A 12,844-nucleotide genomic window follows, 5' to 3' on the forward strand; every position below is an offset into this window, starting at 1 on the left:
CCCCATAAATTCAACCTGAACATCCCCTTTCTCTCACCTATTACTCAACTGTCTCTTTTTACTCACTTCCCCATCTCTCCTTTCCTACTCTGAAATTTGCATATTATAAGAAATAATGGTGAATTACTGATTCATTTCTTAAAGGGAACCATAGAAACATTGCTCTAGGTCCAACTGCTTTTCTTCCAGAACCCTTTACGAGCAAAGGTTGGAGAGAAGACAGGCAAAATAGAAGTCCTCCTGACAACAATCAGTGTCAATGTTTGAGAAGAGAAAATGTGGTTATTTTCTAAGAATATAAGAACTCTAACTTCCCTCCTCCCCAAACCCTACCCAGCTCTATGATTATTCAGTCTAAAACTAGGGCAAAAAGGTCTGCATTTGTCTACATCATCTGTCTGCCTATATATCTGTATTTTCAGTACATCCTCAAACATCCCATAATACTGAAAAATGGATATTTTACTGACAAATTTATCTCAGCTATTTCCTAAACTGGTGTACTATGGGATACGATTATGCAAGATGTTAAAATGTGTTCTATAGGGATAAAAGTTTTTAGTGATCAAATGTGCTTGGGAGCTACTGGATTAAAAACGCTAAGCAGATTTCTTTAAGGTAGGACTTCTCCAAGGCTTGATGTAAATTGAGTTAAACCACTTTCCTGCTCAAAACCATTTAATCCCTACCACAGTTTACAAGCCCTACATGAGCTGGCCCCTGCCTTCCTTTTCAGCATCATCTGGTACCCCCTTCCCCTTAACACTCCATTCCAGCCACATCAGCTACCTTGCTGTTCCTTGAACACACTAAACTTTTTCCTGCCTCAGGGCATTTTCAGTATTCACCATTCTCTATGCCTAACTCTTCCTTCCCCTTGCTATTCCAATGGAACAGCCTGTAATTTTCAGAACAAATATTGCCTCCTTGGAGAGCCCTTCCCTGATGATTCTTTCTAAAGTAGTTCCAACACATCTTTCTGCCTTGCTCAATCTCATCCTTCTGTTTTATTTAATTCAAAGCATTTATTATTATCTAAGATTATCTCATTTATTTATTCATTGACTTGTATATTTTCTGTCTCTCCAACTAGGATATTAGCTTCATGAGAGCAGGGACCATATCTGCCTTATTCATCATTCTATCTCCAGATCCTGCAATAGAAACACAGTGGGTACTCAACAAACATTTGCTAAATTGAAATTGTAAATAATTGAAATTATTAAAATTGATTGAAATTGTGAATAATGTTCACTTGTGGAAAAATATGATATAAAAATTTCCGGAAACTTGTTTGAGCATACAACCTTCTCTCCTCAACACACACTTAAAAAAAATTAACTCTGAACCCCTGATCTACAAAATACAAGTTGGAAAATGATGATCTAAATTTTTTTGAGCATTTACTTTTTAAATTTCTGGGGTTAATAATTTCCTGCAAAATTGATAGGGACTTGAAAATTTTTGACCAAAAAGCTGCCACTGTGCATATCTAAGAATAAAAGCCAGCAATTTGTTTCCTTTCTTCCCACTTTCCACTCTCTGTCCAATAAAGTGCTCACATAAAGTTTCTCTGTGGAAAGTTAACAGAAAAGAAAAAGAAAAAGAAAAACGATAAAAGGAGATAGCAATAAATAGCTTTTTCTGGGGGCGATCTTGTAACAGACCCTATCAGGGACAAGAAAATAAAAACAGAAGGGTCACTCTACTTTCTCAAAACGTCAGTGAAATGAATAGCAATGCAGAACGTCCCTACCTGCAGGCACATAGGAGGAGACTGTAACTAACAGGAATAGCAAGCCAGCACACCAACAGTTTTAATTTCATCTTGTGAACAGAAGGTGGCTAGACAGATGCGTGGTCCAATGTGATAATTACCAGTGTCTGCTTGGAATATAAACTTTCTTGTCTTCTGCTTCATTTTCTTTCCCAGTGAATGGGTTTAAAGAACCATTTTTGAGATTTTAGTTAGGCTTTCTGCCTTTCTGCCAAGGACACTCATTAAATATTTAATGAAATTCTGGAAGTTGACTTTTAATTATGATATACAGCAGGCTGCTTAGTCATAGGTCAGAGAAACACCATATTAATCCAATGAGAGGAGTCTCTGACTGAATGCAATTACAAAAAGTAACGCTAATCTGATTTTTTTAAAAAGGAGGGGATCAGATTCTAGAAATTATAGGCCAGTGTTGTTGACATCAATCTTTAGTGGAAATCTCTAGTGGATTCATAAAGAAATGGGTTGCAAACACTAAGAAAAAGCAGTGGTGATCACAAGGGCCCAGCATGGCTTCACCAAGGGTTAGGTTATGGCTAGTTAATTACATTTCATTTGTTCAATAGCAAGCAAAGGAATATCACAGTGATTGCATGCAGGCTCTAGCACTAGACTTCAGGTTTAAATTCATAGCTCTACCTCTCATTGGATGCAGGATCTCAGGCAACTGACATCATCTCTCAGTTCCCCAGTTTTCTGATCTATAAAATCAAAATAGAAGTAGCACTTATTTTATAGGATTGTTGTGAGGGTAAGATGTGTTTACACATGTAAAATTTTTGGAACAGTATCTAAGAACTTTAGAGCAGTATCTAGTAATTGATCAATAAGCATTAGCTATTGTTATTTGGGTACCTGGAATGTGAGCTGTATGGCAATAGTGTTAGGTGGTTCTATAACTAGTTGAATAACACCAATGCAAACATACTGATTAATGAACTTATGTCAATCAGAAAGGAAATTTCTAATGGTGTTCTGTTCATCTTTTTTATCAATGAAATGGCTGAATGCGTATACAGCATGCCTATTAACTCTGCAGATATTAAAACTTTTTACAGTCTAGAAAGATGGGGTGAAAATGATAATAATAGCTCATTTAATATGTGTAAATTTCACATCCGAACTCTTGGGTTTAAAATCAACTGTACAAATGTGGGATGCAGAACATCTGTTTCAAAAGGAGTTTTTTATGTGTAAATCCTAGAGGATTGTTTGACTGTATGCTCAATATGAATCAACACTGATCTGCCATGCTAATGGAGCCTTAGGCTACATTAATAAACATATGCTATACAGAACAGAAGAGCTGCATTGGCTCAGCCAATCCTTTGGTAGCATTTGGTTCTGATGTCATATTTTAAGAAGTGTTTTAACCACTGGACAACATTTTTTGAGGATAGGAACTGTGTTTTTGTCATTGTTGTATCTCCAATACATAGAATAGTGCTTACAATGTAGTAGGTGTTCATGAAATATTTGATAAATAAAAAAATGGATAACCAAACATAGCACATCCATAAAATATGACCAAGATGATGAAGAGGCCATAAGCAATGTGATATAAGTAATTATTGAAAACATTAGAGCTGTTAAACCTGGAAGTACACCATAAGCTATCTTCAGATGTTATGTAGAAAAGGTATTTGACTTATTCTGTGCAGTCTGAGGTTAGTTTCAGAATTAACAGATTTCAGCTAAGTCTGATAACATGTATATGGCATTTTATAGTTTATTGAGCACTTTATCATACATCATTTCATATGATTTGTATTTTTATATCAACCTTATGAGACATTTACTGCAGGTAGTTACTACCCTAATTTAATAGAAAATAGTAGTAGCTAACTCTTATATAGTGCTAACTATGTGCCAACCACTTTGCACATATAAACTCATTTACATTTCACCGTTTGAGTTAGTTACTCTTATTATCAGGTACACCCTACAGGCGACTAACCTGAAGCATGGAGGGGTTAAGTAACATTCCTAAGATCACACTCTGGCAACTAGCAGAGCCAAAGTTTGATTCTCCTCAGTCTGAGCTCTAGCCCATACTCTTAACTGGCACATTACACTGCCTTTCACATTAGCACCTTTCTACAGAGGAGGAAACTGAGTTGCAGATAGATCAAGTGATTTGCTTAAGATCACACAGCTAAAATGCGGCAGTCAGGATCTAAATTCTGACTAAAGATCTAGTGCTCTTTCCACTACCCCTGGATGTTTCTCTTATTGGATGAAATTTGGACTTGTTAGAGCTATTCACCAGTGTGATAAGGTGCAGAGGCTAGAGACTCACCTGTGAGACAAGCTGTGGAGGGGATGCCTACATGACTGTGAAAGGCACTTCAATTATCTTTAAGGTTTATTCCAACTCAAGATTTTATGAGTCTATGAAGAGTAGAGGGAGTCAGAGGAGTCAGAGGGAGTCAGCTGAGGAGGAGAACAAGATGATGAGGGAAGGTCAGTCTGTACCACCACAAGGAAGGGCTTCTCAAAGTGTGGTACTCAGAATATCTGTGTAGGAATAATCTAAGGCATTTGTTCCCTTGAAGATTTTCCGGCTTCTCCTCAGACTTACAGAATCTATTTCTGGGGTAGGACAAATATACCAAGTGATTCTTATTGACACAAATTTTGAAAACTACTCATTTACAGTTGACTAGGGCCAGATTAGCAAGAGTCTTAGAAGTCATGCTAAGGCTAAATTAAAAAATAAATGGTTTTAAGGAAAGGAGTAATATGGAAAGATTTTTCTAATTAGGAAATTCACTCTAACTATAATGAGAAGGATGGGCAAGAGAAAGGTGAAAATGGAGGTAGGAGGAATAGACAGGTGTCTATTTTAGTAATCCAGGCAAGATATATTTCCAATTCCAGAATAGTAGTTATAGGTAGGATTTTGATAGTCTCAGATTGGTATTATAGCCTGGGACTCTAAAATCCTTGGTTTCTACCCTCTTGGTGACCCCTCCTTCTTGCAGGGTTCTGTATCAAGGAAGCTATGTGCAAAGAAGAATAACCAAATGGGAATCTAATTACTACTTCATTAGTAGCTGAGCCAGTACTCAGTAATCCTTGAGTAAAATTGAATGGGATGATGGGGCTTAAGCTGGAGGCTTAATGGAGTCTCTTACTCACCCCCACTCCCTAATCCTAATCTTGGGACCTGTGTACTCAGATGTGTCTGCTTGGGGCAGGGGGTAAGTGGAGAGTGAGTGGAAGACAAAGAGAAGACAGATCTCAAGAAAGGCCTTGAGTCCATTACCCAACCAGGTACATGGAGTGACACAAAGAGAAGACAAAAAGAATACCAAGTTTGTTCCTGAGGCAGGAAGGTAAGAAAGAGGAAGATATGGAAGAAGAAGGTGACTGAATCTGCACCAACAATATAGACCCTTTCTAGAAGTACAAGTGGGAGAGTGTCATGAATGGGTTGCAGAACAATAACTACATCCACTGTTTAAATGTGACATGATCTATATTTCAGGCTTTGACTGATAAGCATATCAACTCCTCTTCCATTGTGGAGGTGCTGTTAAGGGGACAGACAGAGGCAGAAATTTGGAGAAAAGCGTGGAATTTCCCTCTGCAATATTCAAAACAAGGAAGCTTTTATTATACAGTGACAGTATGTTCTCTAGCTCCTGGCCATGGTTCTAGTAGAAGGCATTAGGAAGAGAGCAGGAGATAATTTGGAGGATATGGATAGATGCTTTTAAGGTAGCATCTCACTGGAGAAAAAAGAAGTCTATCTATTGAGTCCCTCAAGAATCATTTCAAATCTTTATGCTGCGGAACAAGAATAAGCCAGTAGCAATGCTACATGACCTATTCAGTGAGAGTTTTGCAATCCTTTTTACCAAATTCAACCACTATGAAGAAATCAGGATGCAGGCCCAAGTCATTGGTCCCTCAGTGATATTACAGAAAATGTCCCTCTCTGTTCCCTTTATTCTTTGCCATTTGTTGATTAAAATCAATCATTCTTTACCAGAGGGAAGATCTCGGTCTCATGTTCCTTTTGTGAACTTGGCTGCAGTGGTTTGGAGCTGCGTGTCAGTCTAAACCCTAATCCAAATTCCACCCACAAGTTTTCTTTTCTTGAGAGAGTAGTCTTCTCAGGCATGAGCCTGGGATTCATTGCAGCCTAATCAGCTTGTCATCCTTTAGTGCCACATATTCTTGTCTTTGGCAAGCATTCATTCTGAGGGGCATCCTGTAAAGCTCATGATGCCATCTTCATTGAACTCATGCTTATAAGAAGAAAATAAGGGGCTATAGAAAACTTATTTTTAAATTGAATTTAAGTAGTTTTGCCACATTTTAAATGTCAGACGGAACTGTTCCACGGTACAAATCTGCCAAGTCTATGCAGGCGGCTGTTTTCAATAGGACTGTTCTTGCCCTATTGTACTAATCTTTTTTTAAATGCACACCTTGCTGGAAAAGGCCAAGAACACCCACACAGGCAGTGGGCACTGTTACTTTTTTCTTGCTCCAAGTGGATGAATAGTCTCTTATTCCATTTGGTGTGTTGCCCTGTGAAGCGTTTCCCAATCGTTTTCTTTCCTTGATGGACATTGAGACTTCCTGGGACACAGCACATGGCCACCCACTCCTCCAGCCATCTGCCCATCTAGCTGCCTCCTTTTGATCACCCTCCCTTCCTCCCCCACATAGATTAGATCCTCAATTCAAGAATGATCAGGAATTACATTCAGTGGATGAGTGGGGGATGGTCTGGTGAACTAGAACTCCCTGTTTTTTTTTCCAACAATGAATGCTGCAAATCTTCCTATTATGTACACTTTTTCATCTTAGCAAGGTACAGTCTGGTTACCAACAGGGAAGTGACCTATGACAATTTCTAAAGTCCTTAGGACAGTATCTGTCCCTTAGTAAGGCAATATGCCTGTTGGTTTAGAACACAGATCTGGAGTCAAACGATCTAGGTCCTGGCTCCTTCATTACTAGTTATGTAATCTCAAAAAAGTCACATAACCTCTGTGAGACTCAGTTTCCTCATCTGTAAAATGGAGCTAATAACACCTACCTCACAGTGTCATTGTGGGGATGAAATGACATGTGTGTCAAGTGCCTGGCAGAGTGTCTGTCATAGTAAATACTTGTTGTATATTTTTAGTAACTGTAAGTATTTAATAAAATGTTAGCTGCAAGAAACATTATTCATTATTTAATTTTATTTTCCCTCAAGCCCTATGTCATCATCCCGCCAATCAGTGCTTACTGATTCTGCATCTGTAATCTTAGACAATCAACAAATATTTTGGGGGTCTACTTCTGTATAAAAGATTATCTGGGAGAATACAGAGAAGGTTGACATAATCCTAGCCCTAAATGGGCTTTCAGTGTACTTGGGTAGATAAAATATTTGTACCTACAAGTGAAACTAATAATAATAGAGTACCAGACATGTGATATAGATGCAGTGAAATATTAGAGTTCAGAGAAAGTGGATATGTCTGTGGGCTGGTCTGGAGATTGAGCTATGAGCTATTCCTTAAAAAATGAAAAAGGATAATAACGATGATTATATCTCCTATTTGTTGGAAGCCTAATATGGGCTAGGTACCTTACATGCATTATCTCACTTAACCCACATGATATTCCTACAAGGTAGACAACAATATCATCATCACTTTTCAGGTTTAGAGAAACTAGGCCTTGCCTAAAGGCACATGATTTAAATGGCAGAGCCAGGATCTGAATCCTGGGCTTTTTGCACTCCAGAACTCATTCTCCTTTCAACATACTAGACTGCCTCCTGTTAGTGAAGAGAAGCAGTCTGAGACAATCAGGCAAGGAGGTGTTGCAAGCAAAGGCATATAGGAACTGATGTTTGGGGACCAATGAAGGGAGTATCTGACTGGTATGGAGAATTTAGTGTAGGAAGAAAGAGAGAAAAGCCTAGGAAGTTAAACTGGGGCCTAACTGTGAAGGGCCATGTAAGCCAGGCTAAAGAGATCAGTCTGTGTCTTCCAGGAACCAAGGAGAGGAGATGGGGATCAATGAGTGGTCTCTAAGTAAATCTTTAATTTGGACTTTGGTTTTGTTGCTTCCCTTTCCTTAGAAAGGGAATGATATTAATAATGCCATTTATTTGAAGTTTTGAGGTATATTTGGTTTATTTATGGGTCCTCTGGGAAAGTGTGTACATGTGGGAGGCAAAAGAGATTGAGACAGCTCAATACACCTTGACCTACTGAGGATATTTTTTTAATGCCCCCAAACATCCTTATACCCAGTCTGGGAGATGGTGGCCTATGTCTCTCGCTATATGTTGGTGAAATGAAGTAAATATCACTATGGAAAAGATTTGGATTTCTTTTGGTTAGCAAAAAACCACAGGATCTTCTCTAGCATAGTGTTTAAAAACCTGGGAAAATGCCACATACCTAACATAAGCAGTTCCTAACTTCCAAATGAATTGATTTCCAAAAGTTCATTTATCAAGCAGTCTTTCGTAACTTGGCACACACTGTGCCATGGAAGCAATGCTATATAAAAATGGTTCTTGATTTTTATCTACAGTGGAGATGTTGGAATACTTATGATTCTTTTGGGTAATCTTATGTTCCTGATAGCTGGCAGTAATTAAGCTTTCAAAGGACTAAAAGGGAAACCAGTCAGAAGATGTTGGTTTGGACAATAGGTAAAGTTGTACACCTCTTCATACAATATACTATTGTCCATTTATGTTTTTTTTTTTAATCAAAAGACTTTTAGAGAAACTCCTGGTTTTCTAAGTATATGTCCGAATATTGAGTTGTGTAGGTAAAAACAGCTTCAGTGGGTCAATGTGATGAGATGATTTTTTAGAGCAGTCTCTTTCTAGCTCATGTATGTTCTACAAAGTACAGGCCCTTTACATAAGTGGAGCAGGAGGGCACCTGTAGTGTAACTTGAAGGGGACCACTATTATGTCCTTTTATGCCAGAGTGCCAGAAATTCTACGATAGCTATTCACTTTGTGCTCTGACATTTTTTTCTTCAGTAACTCATGTGGGAATCCTTCTGCATAGGGTAACTCGTCAAGGTATTCCCAGTGATCAACAACTAGGCATGGGTTAGTTTATCAGGTTGAAAGTGCTGAGGGCACTGATCAGGGAACAGGTAAATTTGATGGTAGACGTAGGGAATTGGAAGTAATATTTTCAAGTTTGATACAGAGCCTAGACACGACAGGCTTGGGTAAGGTCGTAACAAGGAGTCTATGCCAAAGGCATCAGTTTCCTGACAGAGGCAGAGAATTTGCTCAAAGTGAAAGAGGGTAGTTTTTACAATATGGAATAAGTGGCAGCAGGACAGAAGATGGCCAGGAGGGACCAGAACTTGTGGTTTAGTTAGATAAAGTGGAATCAGCAAGAAGTTGCAGCTTGGAGGAGCAAGAAACTTGAAAAATCAAGTCTAAGAAAAATCAAGTTGACTTTGCTGATAGGCAAGCTCAGTTAACCAAAGGCAGCAGTGTCAGACAGCTAAGCAGCTCAGAGGTCAATACTTGTTAGGCCAGCCAAGACAGGAAGGAAGAGTTAAGGAGACCCATGTAGACCCACAGTCCAGAAAATTGCAAATATTGACAACAATAAGCGAGAAATACTGAAGTAAGCATTTGTCTTAGGGGAGAACCCACCCCACTTTGTTCTTTTTACCAGTAAGTGTAACCCTGTTTTCTCAAGCGTTCTATATAATAAATGCTTAGAGGCCTGTGAGTATACCTGCCTCTACTTGAGTCAGGGAAATAGTGTCATCAACCTTGTCTATTCCAAATTCCACACATAACCTGCTATTATTTGCATATATGCGTGTCTTAAAGGAACGTATGTGGGTCTCAGGCAAGAAAATCCCCTTGTGCCAGGCAAGATTAGTTAGGGAAGTCTTTCTGGAGCTGAGTCAGAGGCGTCTTTTGAAGGATGGCACAGTGATGCTGATGAGTTAAGGAAGGAATAGTCTAGTTTTATAGCACTTTTTTAAAATCCTGTCTGGGAAAAACTAGAAATAAGGGCACAAATGAAACTAATGAAAATCATAGAATTGCAAGTAAAATCTTAATGTAGCTTGTATTATTAGATGTAGTATCTGATTCTCAGTACAAGGATTTCTTCTGAATTCAGTGGTGCACTTTAGTACCTGAAGGTAACAAGCCAGACTAATGATCTACTTGGAGAGCCAGTGCAGAGCTTTCTGCCTTTGAATCGTGTTAGAGGCTGTGCTAGATAGCTTCTAAGATGGGCCCCAAAGATCCCCAACTCCTGATATTCATGTTCTGTGTAATCCTCTCCCTTTCAGTATAAGCTAAACTTATTGACTCCCTTTTAATAAATAGAACATGTCAGAAGTAAAGGGATGTCAATTCCTAGATTAGGTTATAAAAAGATGGTTACTTCTGTCTTGGGAGCTTGATCTCTCTCTCTTTCTTGCTTACTCACTCTGAGGGAAGCCAGCTGCCATGTTGTGAGTTGCCCTATGGGAGAGGCCCAGGAAGGAACTGAGGTAGCCATCCAGCAAAGACTTGAGCCCTCTGACCAATAGCTTGCTAGGAACTGGATCTTGCCAACAACCACGTGAATGAGCTCAGAAGCAGATCCTCCCTCAGTCAAGCCTTCAGATGAGATTGCAGCCTTGGCTGACAGTATGACTGTGACCTCATGAAAAACCTTTAGCCAGGATCTTAGCTAAGTTATGTACAAATTCCTGACCTACAGAAATTGTGAGATAATAAATGTTATTTTAAACTGCTGAGTTTTAAGATAATTATTAATGCAGCAAAAAATAACTAATACAGAGACAAATTCCCATATTTTTGCCTATTCTATGGGTAGGTACACCAAAATTCATTATTTGGTGGTCTGGTTATTCTCTGCTTTGTGATCAGCGAATTTTCCCACTTCTTGGATTATAGCAACATTCACCAATCCTTAGAGTTTCTGGAACCTTTAGGGGCTCTTCCAGTCATCCCCAGGAGGTGCCCCCATCAGTGTATAGGTAACAAGGAAGTCCTGTTGGAAAACAGTAGTATAGAGGGGTATGTCGAAATCCTGGCTCTGCCATTTGTTGACAGTGTGACCTTGGACAAATTACTCTGTGTCACTATGTCTCAGTTTCCTCATCTGTAAAATAGGAGTAATAATAATATTAACTACTTCGTTGTGTTGATTTGAGACATTAATGAATTTAAAAGAATGTCTGGCACAGAATAAGTGCCACATAAATATTAGCTAAGTAAAATATTCTTGTCTATCTCTTCTCACTCTCCCACACCCACAAACCCATTAGACTAGAAGCTGATAGAGGGCAAGATGATGCCTTTTTCTTCCCTATAACTCCAACCTCTAGCACAGGATCGGACACAGAGTAAGAGCTCAGAAAATGCAAGTTGAACTGAAGTAATGATGGAGTGGTCTCTCGTACTACACAATACTAATTGTACTGGAATGATGGTTAGAACATACCATTGGTTTCTTCACTAATTTTGTTTTGGGCCTATTAGGCTTTAACATACCACTTACTGAGCACAAGCTCTACCTAGAGAATTATACAGACATGGCTGTGTTTGTGCTTGAGCAGTTTATTCCAGTTTGGAGCCCAGTCAGAGCTCCCAAGTTGCCTGCTGAGGTGCTCAGTTCACCCTGGGAACCCAATAGCCAGGGCTGAAAGTTCTGTAACTGTATATAGCTCATATTTGGTGAGCCCATACTCTGGCATAATGTTTTTCTCATATTGCCTTTTTAATCCTCAAAACAATCCCATATCAATTATCATTTCCATTTTACAGATAAAGAAACTGAGGTTCAGAAAAGTTAGTTGATGTGCTCAAGGTCACAGAGCAGAGATTTGAACCTGTGCTCTGACTTCAAAGCTTACTCCATGGAGTTAGAAGATTTGGCCTCTCTCTTCCTTAATGCCTCTTTATAAGAGCCAACCTAACTGCCCATCAAGTGACGAATGGATGAAGAAGATGTGGTATATATACACAATGGAATACTACTCAGCCATAAGAAATGATGAAATCCAGCCATTTGTGATAACATGGATGGACCTTGAGGGTATAATGCCAAGTGAAATAAGTCAGAGGGAGGAGGTCAAATACTGTATGATTTTCCTCATTAAGTAGTAGATAATAACAACAACAAACAAACACATAGAGACAGAGATTAGATTGGTGGCTACCAGAGGGGAAGGGGGGAAGGAGGAGGGAGAAAGGGATAATTCGGCACATGTGTGTGGTGATGGGTTGTAATTAGTATTTGGGTGGTAAACATGAGAACATGATGTAATCTATGCAGAAATAGAAGTATAATGATGTACACCTGAAATTTATACAATGTTATAAACCAATGTTACCGCAATAAACAAAAAAAATTAAATATAAGAGCCATTGACCTCATAAATTGTGCCTACCTAGGGCAGGGCCCAGTAATGGTAGCTACTTAATCCAGAGTAGAAATAACAGATCTGGTACTTTTAGGGACTGTTCTAGAAGTTTAATTAATTCTGGAGATTAGGGTCAGGAGCCTAGGACCCTAAGCAAGCAGAGACATGGCCCTATAGGGCAAATTATCAACTGACTCAGTGGATTAACAATGGCTCCTTAAGAGTTCAAGGCTGGGTAATCACTGGGTTCTACTCATACTAGTTCAGGAGAAGTCAGGCCAGAGCAATGATACTGAATCTCAGCTCTGCCTTTTACTAGCTGTATGACTGTACAAGTTACTTAACAACTCTGATTCTCGTATTTACCATCTATAAAATGATGGCAATATTAACTAGCTTATATGGTTGTTGTAAGGATTACATAAGATAAATAATGCATGCAAAATGCTCATCACAATGCATGGCATACAAGAATGATGATAAATGATAGTTATAATTATCACTAATAATAATAAGTATATAAGTATAATAAGTATATAATAATAAGAAGCTATTAATGTTATCATATAATAAGTATATAGACTCTTGAAGTACTCCTGTGAGATTTCTCAGGATCAGACAATTTTTTTAAATGGATTCAGATGTCTTAGAGGAAGCAAGGAATGGGAC

At 38.7% G+C, this 12,844-nt stretch overlaps 1 protein-coding gene across 8 annotated transcripts in view; it reads left to right on the plus strand.

The window, feature by feature from the left end:
- The window catches only part of LOC147911783 (uncharacterized), a 318,235-nt gene that overhangs the window by 82,497 nt on the left and 222,894 nt on the right, over window positions 1–12,844 (plus strand). Inside the window, exon 3 of one of the 8 annotated variants that reach the window (XR_015550352.1) lies at window positions 1,094–1,170. The exons of the other annotated variants lie outside the window; for them this stretch is intronic. The gene's annotated coding sequence lies outside the window, so the exon portion shown is untranslated. Of the gene's footprint in view, window positions 1–1,093; window positions 1,171–12,844 lie in introns of those variants that run through there. 8 annotated transcript variants of the gene reach the window in all.

Source organism: Ceratotherium simum, chromosome X (assembly GCF_057802395.1).
Source record: "Ceratotherium simum simum isolate JZ-2026a chromosome X, ASM5780239v1, whole genome shotgun sequence".
Taxonomy (NCBI): domain Eukaryota; kingdom Metazoa; phylum Chordata; class Mammalia; order Perissodactyla; family Rhinocerotidae; genus Ceratotherium; species Ceratotherium simum.